Source organism: Ailuropoda melanoleuca, chromosome 1 (assembly GCF_002007445.2).
Source record: "Ailuropoda melanoleuca isolate Jingjing chromosome 1, ASM200744v2, whole genome shotgun sequence".
In the NCBI taxonomy this organism is placed as follows: domain Eukaryota; kingdom Metazoa; phylum Chordata; class Mammalia; order Carnivora; family Ursidae; genus Ailuropoda; species Ailuropoda melanoleuca.
In genome coordinates, this window is record NC_048218.1 from 93,944,352 (window position 1) to 93,955,188 (window position 10,837).

The 10,837-nt window shown below is 35.4% G+C and overlaps 1 non-coding gene across 1 annotated transcript; it reads left to right on the top strand.

Moving 5' to 3' along the window:
* The first annotated feature begins 2,320 nt into the window (after positions 1-2,320).
* On the top strand, positions 2,321-2,425 carry LOC117795511. The gene has a single exon (XR_004619567.1). It is a non-coding gene; the product is annotated as a U6 spliceosomal RNA (small nuclear RNA).
* The last annotated feature ends 8,412 nt before the right edge of the window (positions 2,426-10,837 follow it).

Sequence of the window (10,837 nt, forward strand, 5' to 3'; positions counted from 1 at the left end):
GTCTTTAATGGGCCAAATCTTTATGGATTGCTGGATGCACAGCCTCTCCCTTGTTTCACTAACCCGTTTAATGAAACTATGAGTTCCCTAGCATTCTTTAGCAAATTCTTTCTCTACTTAGATCAGGCAGAATACATTTTGTTATTTGCAAATTTTAAATATTCAAATATTAATTTAAAATATTCAAAGATTTGGGGGCGCCTGGGTGGCTCAGTCAAATGTCCAACTCTTGGTTATGGGTCAGGTCATGATCTAAGGGTTGTGACACCGAGCCCCATGGGGACTCCATGCTGGGTGGAGCTCCTATCCCTCCCTCTGCCCCTCCCCGCCTCAGCTCCTGTGTGTGTGTGTGTGTGTGTGTGTGTGCGCGCGCGCGCACACATCTGTGTGCCCTCTCTTTTAAAAAATTCAAAGATTTTTATCAAAATACTATACACAACGGTTTTAAAAGTGAGAGTTATAATAAATCAGACACCTCTCTACCTTTCTTCCTTTCTAGTCCCATTACCCAGACACGTTCACTTGCAATGACTTTAGTTGATTTGTCTGGTATTTCCCCTCCTCCATATACAAATTGTACCTATATATCTTTTTCTGTATTACATGTAGATATTACCTATTGATTGTGTATTTCTTTTTTATATTCACCTCTCTTCCTTTCCTCTATCTTCCCAATATCTTTGTAAAACATTTGCTTAAATCATTGGTCAGTGTTTACTGCGTAGCTATTGTTTATTAATAAATGAGGTAGTATACTATTACTGTATTTTATCTTTCTTCAGTCTTTTGATTACTTAGAGTTAATTGCTTTGCTCCCACCTTGTTTCATTTGATTTTCGATATACCTTTCCAATATAGCTCTGTCGGATCACTCAAATACTCACTACTATCTTTTCAGATGTTCAAATAAACTGACCATTTGGAGGTTTTACCCCTCTGCCTGTTTCAGTCTGCACTCGTCATTTTCTAGACTACGGCATGGCTGTCCTGGTGGGTCTCCACTTGTTGGCTTTCTTGGTTTGGATCCCCTATTTTAGGCACCAGTCTACCTCTTTCTGGTTTTACCACCACATTTTACCGAGCACATCCTACACTAGCTTCCTGAAAATGGACACAAGGGATTCAGAGTCCCTGCACTTTCGTACATTCTCTATTCACTCCTCATGCATCAACATTTGAGTATAATATTGAATATTTTTCCCATAACATTTTTCTATGAGCAGCACTTCTCTTTTTAATAAGAAATAATCAATTTTCTCTTGTGTTTTAATTCATTTGACATAGATTAATTATTAACTCATGGCCATTACTGAAGTGAATAAAACTGGCATATGTATTTTTAGGTTGGCATTTTCATATCTGAATATATTTTTTCCGCCACTAAAAGAAGCTAAATACTTACAGTGTGAAATTTAGGAAATATCTTATATATCATCAAAATAATGTGAACAATGTGCATGTATCGCTCTTTGGTTATCTTCTTCAAGACCCAAGAATATTTGGTCAACTGTAAAGAATAATTAATTGGACTTATGGGGCGCCTGGGTGGTGCAGTCGTTAAGTGCCTGCCTTCAGCTCAGGGCGTGATCCCAGCGTTCTGGGATTGAGCCCCACATCAGGCTCCACCACTATGAGCCTGCTTCTTCCTCTCCCACTCCCCCTGCTTGTGTTCCCTCTCTCGCTGGCTGTCTCTATCTCTGTCAAATAAATAAATAAAATCTTAAAAAAAAAGAATAATTGGACTTATGACTTGATATCTGTTGGCAGCGGGAAGAATTAGAACTCTGATCTGCATATTATCATTTCTAACACAGCCTACCAGATAAATGCTAAGATTCACAGCTGTATGATGACTTTTTGTGCCGCTGATTACTGCCAGAAATCCTGGCTTCTCCCACAAGTACAAAGACCTTTTGAAATGAAAGTCCAAAAATATGAACTTTAAGATTTTAAGATAAAAAATGATGTAAAAAGTGTTAAGTAAAATATAAAAGGTAGTTTCTATGAAAATCAGCTTAGATCTTCAAGAAAATTCTGGGCCAAGCTATAAAAGCATCTCTATGAAAAATAGCAATCCTAAAGTCTCTAAATATTTTATTTTTAGATAATACATCACTTCTGTGTTCTGACATATCCTTACGCATTATTGTACACACAGGAGGCACTCAATAAATAATGGTATGTGGAATAAATGAATGAGAGATGTAGTAAATGTTTAAATAAGAAAATTCAGACTTTTTTGCAGTGGAACCCACGTAATTATGTAAATTCTGCCTTAATGGTAAATTAAGAAGTTTTAGTATCTAAAAATTTCACTTCCCTGCTCACTCCAGCAGCACATATACTAAACAGGACCAATACAGAGAAGACTAGCATGGCCCTGCACAAGGACGACACGTAAAAATATCACTTTCTCCTCCTCCATTTTCTTCTCAACGTTTTACTTGGGCACCAAATTCTATGCCTTGTCACCATCTCCACCACTTGCTTTTGAACTTTAGGGGAATTAGGTCTGTGATTAATTTACCTTTGTCTTCACCTGAGCAGCGACTGTTTTACTTTGCACACAGAAAGTGTTCAGTCAGTATCTGTACGGGTAACTTATTAAGTGAATATCTGATTGACTATCTACCAAGTTCAACAATATGATACTACCTTTCCAATAAAGGAATGAGACGTGGAATTTGCATGGAAAAGCATTTTAAAATAAACAATGGGACAATAATATACAGACAGCCTGGATAAATAGGAGAACACACTTTTCAAGAAATTCATTAAAAAATTTCACAATAATTTAATGCCTTCAAGATCTTTGGCAGACACCTTTAAGTAATACAAGGAGAATATTGACTTTAACCAAGAAGGGGATTGATTAGCACCCTGATCTTGTTAGGATTAAAAAAATACTTTGATAATAGCTATTTGAAGAATGTAATTTCACAAAAGCCTTTTTAAAGAAACAGGCATTTTGAAGCCTGTCCATGCAAATACTTGAAGTTTAAGAAGCATTAGAAAGTTGGAAAGAGGGGTGCCTTAACCAGTTAGTTAAGTGTCTGGTCTGCCTTCAGCTCAGGTCCTGGGATTGGGCCCCACATCAGGCTCCCTGCTCAGCGGGGAGTCTGCTTCTCCCTCTGCCTTTGCTGCTCCCCCACTGCTCATGCTCTTTCTCTCAAATAAGTAAATAAAATCTTTAAAAAAAGAAAGCTGGAAAGATAACTTTTTCTTCATGACTAGAGAAAAGATGAAAAAATGAATAAAGGAATCTGAGTTAACATAAACACGTTAATTTGAGGGAGAAGTTAAAAACCAGAATGCTGAAGGATGACTTAGGTCTTGAATCCCTGTCAGGGAATTTAATTCATTGGGAAACCCACTTGATATTTTCCAGTTCTTTCATGACCACATTGTGTTCACTCATCAAACAAGTAGCAGCTGTTTATAATTTCTTACAGTAATACTGAAATGAAGTATCATAAAGTTCACCTCTAGATCGAACGCCGACTCAAATTGACAATGTTTTCTTGCTTACTTCTTCCTCTGTGTCTCCTTGGCTGATAGGCGAAATGCAGACTCCTTAAGGGCAGGACTTGCTTACTTTGCAGAAGTCTAAAATCATGTCACTGCACACATGGCATTTAGAAGTATTCTTTAATGTTGATTAAAGTGGGACTTTTCTCTATTCATTACAGATTTTCTGTTTGATTACTTACAACTTGCTACTATATAAATCAGAAGTCCAGTGGTTATGAAATTTTGTTAGCTTCTGAACTGTTTAGGAGACAATGAATGTTGTCCCTGGATAAATTAGTCAGAAGACAGAGGCAATGATGGAGGGTGCAGTCCCAATACAGTTACTGTTTGTTTTCCCTTCACGAAGGGAATCTGCAAACTCTGACACAAACTCCTCCTTGTGTCTATTTCTGTTTTGATGAGAGGCAGACGTATGTGACTAGTTCAGTGCAATTTGTCAGAAGGTCTGAATAAGCAGCTCTAGTATCATGACTCCGGGTTAATAGTATAATTTTTGTAGAAGGACAACACTTTACCAAAGCCATGGGTCACCCTTAAAGAACAATAAGGTCAAGTTTAAAGCTGAATAACTCCTCTACTGGCTGCTTAGAAACATTCCAAACCTGGAAACTAATATATATTTTGTGTACTCTGAACATTTTAATATGTTTCTTTCCTCCCTGGACTTTTACTAAAAGGGCTGAGAGGCACATAAATTTATTTATTAATAACTCATCATTAATCAAAAATCTTTTATTATTAAAAGCATTTCTCTTCACGCTACTCTGTGCAAATTATAAGGCAACATCAACCTTGGGAAATTAGTTAAATCTTTCTAATTTCTCTGCTCCAATAAGCATGTTGTAAGGCTCCTATTTGGTAGTAAATTTTTGATAGACATTGAAATAACAATTTTTTAAAATTAAGTACTGGAATAATTTAAATGAGTGAAAAAAGAGTACTGTAGTCCAAATGATATCCATTATGTTCAAGTTTTAGACTGTTACATTATGTTTCTAGGACAACCAAGAAAATAAAAACTAATTTTCTTTTTAATCATGGGTTCTTCTGATTAAGATAATTAATGTTGGTTATAGGAAATTGGGAAAGCAGAAAGTTATAAAGAATAAAACTAAATGGCTGACTCATGTCTTGTATTAAAAACTTAATTTGGCATAACATTTTTGGAGGACAGTTTAGCAATACTATTTTTAAAAGCATATAGCAATTACCTTCTAGGAATTTATGAAATAATTGCTTCAGTAAGGGACAGTTTTGAAATATTTCTCTTAATAGCAAAGAACACAATCAGAATAAGTTCATTAATAAGAGTGTAGCAAAACAAGTGATGGGTTTACATTATTTAAAACCTGATTCATTGAACAAGTATTTGTTGAGAACCTGCTATATGGTAAGACTAACCTAAGCATTTGGATATGGCAGTAAATGAAGAACTCTCTATCCAATGAAGCTTATCTATGGATGGAAATAGACAATAAACACAATGAATGACTAAACTATGTAACATGTTTGGAGGTGAGCAGTGTTATACAAGCAATAAAAAAAGTGATATAGATATATGTGTACAGATCTGAAAATATGTCCAGTGTATCTGTAATTCAAAAATAAAAATAAGTTTTGTACCTATGTATCAGGACTCTTTTTTATAAAAAAATAAATACCTATGTGAATGTAGTGTAAATATTTATAAATATGTCTGCATAAACTTGGGATAACATCTACAAAGACTGTTTCAAATTGTGAATATAACACAACACCTCCAGTGTGACATGTGAGAGGGGAGAATACACCTCAATGTATACACACATTACGGTAGATTTATAGGTCATTTCTTTTTTTTATATATATTTTTTTAGTATTTCTCAAATTAAATAAAAATAATTTTAACCCTTTCATGGGCTTCTTTTCAATATTTATTTAAATCTCTGATAACAATGAAATAATCCACAGTTCTTATAATTTTGAGAACTCAACATCATTTAATATTGAAGTAAAGCTATGGGCCCTCTTGCAAAAAGCCCACACACACCAAAAAGGGATTACAGTGATTGATTAACTGAAGCATATCTGGTTTAGAAATGCTGCTATGGGGGCGCCTGGGTGGCACAGCGGTTAAGCGTCTGCCTTCGGCTCAGGGCGTGATCCCGGCGTTGTAGGATCGAGCCCCACGTCAGGCTCCTCTGCTGTGAGCCTGCTTCTTCTTCTCCCACTCCCCCTGCTTGTGTTCCCTCTCTCACTGGCTGTCTCTATCTCTGTCAAATAAATAAACAAAATCTTTAAAAAAAAAAAATGCTGCTATGAAGGAAAGAGACTAATTTTCTTTTGAGAAACAGACAAAGCCCCTAGCTTTTTTATCTTCATGTTATAGTAATGTCATTTAAAAGAATGTTAATTAATAACAAAAAATATGCAGCTTGAACTTATATTATTTTTCTATATTTGGAATCACACTCTCAAATATCTGTTTATGCCTCACACATTTATTAAGTCTTCACTAAATATATTAAAATAGTTCTCAACTAATTTTGGGTACTTGAATGTGGGAAGTTACCTGCCCTCCCCTCCCCGATAGCTGCGTATCTGAAGATGTGCCTGCCGTACATCTTATTCAGATATCAGGTTGAAATCTGCTTCTGATTTATTGATATGCCACTCTGTTCAACTAGCAATGTATTTTGAATGTGATGTGCTAATAAATAATCAAGATACAAATTATATGTATCTGAAACAAATTTGTAAGTCAGCATTCTTTTTAATGATAAACTAAGGTGTTTTGTAAAAATAATGGATAAACCTTCTTTCCAAAAATTAGTAATATTTCAAGAATGATTAAAGTAAGGATGTTGCTAGGATTCGAAGTTTAAAAGGCAACATGAAATGACTCCAGTCAGACTAGATTTATGTCTAAGGTAAAGAGAGTTGAATGAGACTTGAAATAAATTTTAAACTTAATTTTCTTAGCTAGGAATGTCAGCTATCAAAAGTTGTTTATCATAGTTGGGTATTTAATAACTGTTGATTAATGATTTTCTCAAAATCATGTCTTAATTTCAGGAACAGTCATATAGCTTAGTGACATTTTCACTTTGCTGAGAAGGTACATTCCAATTTCATTTCTCTACCATTTTTATGTTTTGAAGAAGTTTATTGCAGATCCACTGACCTACTCGACATTCTCCACTGCTGTGATCATTCAATGGTACATTTCTTTTAATTCAAGAGACCTTAAAATACTGGTACGGTTTTAACTTTGATGGGAAGTGAGGATCTAGGGGTGAGTGCTGCCCTTTCTCGGTAGCAAAGAGAATGAATCCGTGGCAATCTTGGTGATATTATGAAACATAAATGGAAATTATGAAGTGTTTGAGGTAGAGCTAGCTTCATGCTATATGGGTTAGCAGTGTTTCTGCCTCACTGCTTCACTTATTTATCTTTAGGTAAATACCACTTGGGGCTAAGTGCGGTTTTGCTTCACATATGCACAGGTGCACATTATAATCAGTCGATTTTAGAGTCTGGGTATCAGCCATGCTGAGTATTAGCCCATAGCTGGGATTAGGTGACACAAAGCTATTCCGTCCGTTTTATGAGTGTGACTTTATTCAGGTGGTTTGGCTTGTTTGTTTCGTGAATGCCATCTTGGCTCTGTTAGTTGGCAGGTGTGTTTCAGTTTTACAGTTAACGTATAAAATTTTAAATGCCATATTCAGGGAACATTTATAAGAACGTTCACTGCTGTCTCCATCACTTTCCACCCATCATCAAAACTTGACAGGTAGCCTTGTGATGAATACTTTAAAGGACTGAGAAAGTTATCTTTCACTAAGATACGCTACCATTGGGATAAATCAGATCTTGAATAAAAGCCAAAGCCTTAATTTTAATGATTTTAGGAATATTACTCATATCCTGGGTGTGCCAAAATATCTTGGATGGCATATTAATGAATAAATTAAGTTTATTATGGGTTTACTGGAGAAGATTCCAATTTTTTTTTGAGATTTTGCTTTACCTGATCTCAGTAACAATAGAAAAAGTAATGATAATGAGAGCTAACCTAAATTAAGCATGCACTATATGAAAGACTGCTAAATATTTTATATGATTCTTTTATCTGGTAAGGATTCACCTTGTTATGAGGCAGGTAGTGCTATTATTCTCATTTTATTTTATTAAAGATTTTGTTTATTTACATGCGAGAAAGAGAGCAATTGAGAGATAGTATGGGGGGGAGGGGCAAAGGGAGAGGAAGAAGCAGACTCTTGGCTGAGCAGGGAGCCCGGTGCAGAGCTCGAACCCAGGACCCTGGGATCATGACCTGAGCTGAAGGCAAACACTTAACCGACTGAGTCACCCTGACACCCTATTCTCACTTTATATGTGAGGAAATGGATGCTCTGTGTATCATTTTCTTTTGCTTTGTAACGTGTCATCACGAACTTCCCAGCTTAAAACAACACATTTATTAGCTCACAGTTCTCTAGGGCAGAAGTCCCGGCATGGCATGACTTGATTCTCTGCTCAGGATCTCACAATGCCAAAATCAAGCTGTCCATTGGGCTGCTTTCCCATCTAGAGCCTATGAAGAAGAACAGACTTCCAATCTCATTCAGGCTGTGGGCAGAATCTCACTCCTTGAAACTATAGAACTGAGGTTCCAGTCTCCTTGTTGGCTCTCAGCTCCCACAGGCTGCCTGCATTTTTTGCCGTGTGGCTCCCTAAATCTTTAAAGCAGGCAATGCAAGTATCTCCTGTCAGATCTCTGATTCCTTTGTCTCTAACGTCAAGACCCAGATTTAAACGGTTCATGTATTTAGGTCAGATCTATCCTTTCTTAAAGTCAACAGTGCCGTACGACATAATCCCGTCATGGGACGGACTGTCCTGTCATATTCACAGGTCATACTCACTCTCAAGGAGGAGGGCATTATACAAGGATTGAGTCACTGCAGGTGATCTTAAAATTCTGCCTGCTATACCCTGATAGCATAAATAAGTCACCTACACAGCCAAGCTAAAAACGGGCCAACTCTAGAGCTTTGCCAGATAGGCCCCGTATATTGAATTGAAAGCTACAGATTACTGGGGAATGTCTGGCCATTATATTATTGAATGGTGCCTCTTGGAGTTCTGGAGCTATCCTGTTTAGACTGTGTTATCTCTTACTTCATTCTAAACCCATATCTGTTCCATAATTTTTAAAATTTTATCACCATGATACATGCATTTAGTTTAAAAAATCAGGGGACACCATAAAGCTTATTTTTATTTTTTATTTTGAAATAAATTTAATTTATAGAAAAGCTGCAAAATTTAGAAATTCCTTGTACCTACTATCTAGGTTCCCTAATTGTTAATATTTTACCACATTTACTTTATTGGTCTCTCTCTCTCTCTGTGTATATTATTTATTAACAGCTTTATAGAAATACAATATACCATAAAGTTTGCCTGCTAAAAGTATACAATTCAAGAGGGGGAAAGGTAGGGGGGGAAATATGCAGTTCAGTTATTTCTAGAGTTGTGCAACCATCACTCTAATTTTTGAACACTTCCATTATCCCCCAAAGAAACTCTGTATCCATTATCAGTCATTCTCCTCCTCCCACTTAGCCCCAGCCAATCACTAAGCTACTTTTCATCTCTACAGAGTTGTTCGTTCTGGCCATTTCATAGAGATGTGTTGCTGCTGAGTAATTTATCACGGTGTAGGTTCAGGGGTGAAATTATACCAAAAGATGCCAAAGTCCCAGTTTAACAAAAAATGTAATATTAATTTTAAAAAGTGTTCTTTCTAAATCCTTTGAAATATAATTTCTGGGACATCTAGTTTCCTATAGTTGATATATTAGAAATTTATCTATTTCCCCAGCTTCAATAAATTGTTAAGTATCTTCAAAGTTTTAATAAATGTATTGCATATTTATTTTTAAAAACTTTGTTTTCCTTGGGATTCAAAAGCCTTTATTGTTCTTAGGTGTAACTTGATGACAATTTTCTTCTTTACTGTCTCATTAAATACACATATATAAATATAAATATAAATTCTGTATCTTAAATATTTAATCAAAACAAGCTCAAAACAAAATACGTGGTCTTTGGTGACTGGCTTCTTTCATGTAGCATAATGTTTCTGAGTTTATCCATGTTATAGCACCTATCCATACTTAATTCCTTTTTATGGCCAGCATTATTCCATTTTATAGATGTACTACATTGTTGATAAACATTAGAGCTGTTTTATTTTTCAGTTATTATGAATAATGCTATGAACATTTATATACAAGTTTTATGTGGATATATGTCTTTATTTTGGGGAGTAGATACCTAGAATTGGGATTTCTGGGTCATACGGTAACTCTATGTTTAACATTTTGAGGAACTGACAATCTGTTTTCTAAAGCAGCCGTACTATTTACCTTTCCATCAAACAACATTTGAGCATTCCAGTTTCTCCACTTCCTTGTCAACACAATCGTCTACTTTTTTAATTGTAGTTTTCTTAGAGCATGAGAAGTGTTATTTCATTGTGGTTTATTTGCATTTCCCTAATGACTAATGATAATGTATTCATATTCTTATTGGCAATTTGTATATCTTCTTTGTAAAACTGTCTATTCAGATCCTTTTCCCATTTTTAAGTTGTGTTGTCTTTGAGCTGTAAGTTACTTTTATATTCAAGAGTTCTTTATGTATCAATGGTGTCCTTTGAAGCACACCATTTAAAATTTTGATGAAGTCCAGTTTATCTATTTTACTTTCTTAGTGACTTGTGCTTTAAGCTTTATATCCAGGAAAATACTGTCTAATTCAAAGTCATAAAGATTTGCGTTTTCAAAGAGTATTAAAGTTTAGCTCTTACATTTAGGTCTTTGATTTTTGGTTAATTTTTAACATGTGAGGTAGACATCGAACTGTATTCTTTTGTAGGTCGATATCTGGTTGTCCAAGCACTGTACATCAAAAGATTATTCTTTCCCCATTAAATTGCTTGACATCCTTGTTGACAATCAATTGCCCATAAATCTTTGGGTTTATTTCTGGACTCTAAGTTCTATTCCATTGATCTATATGTCTCTCTTTATGTCAGTACCACACGTTCTTGATTACTGCAGTTTTGTAGTGAGTATAAATTGGCAAACATGCATCCCCCAACTTTATTCTTTTTCAAGATTGTGTCGGCTACTCTGAGTCTTTTGTATTTCCATACGATTTTAAAGATCAGCTTGTCAATTAAAAAAAAAAAAGCTGCCAGCTGGTTTTGATTACATTGAATCTGCAGATCAATTTGCAAAGTTTTGCCATC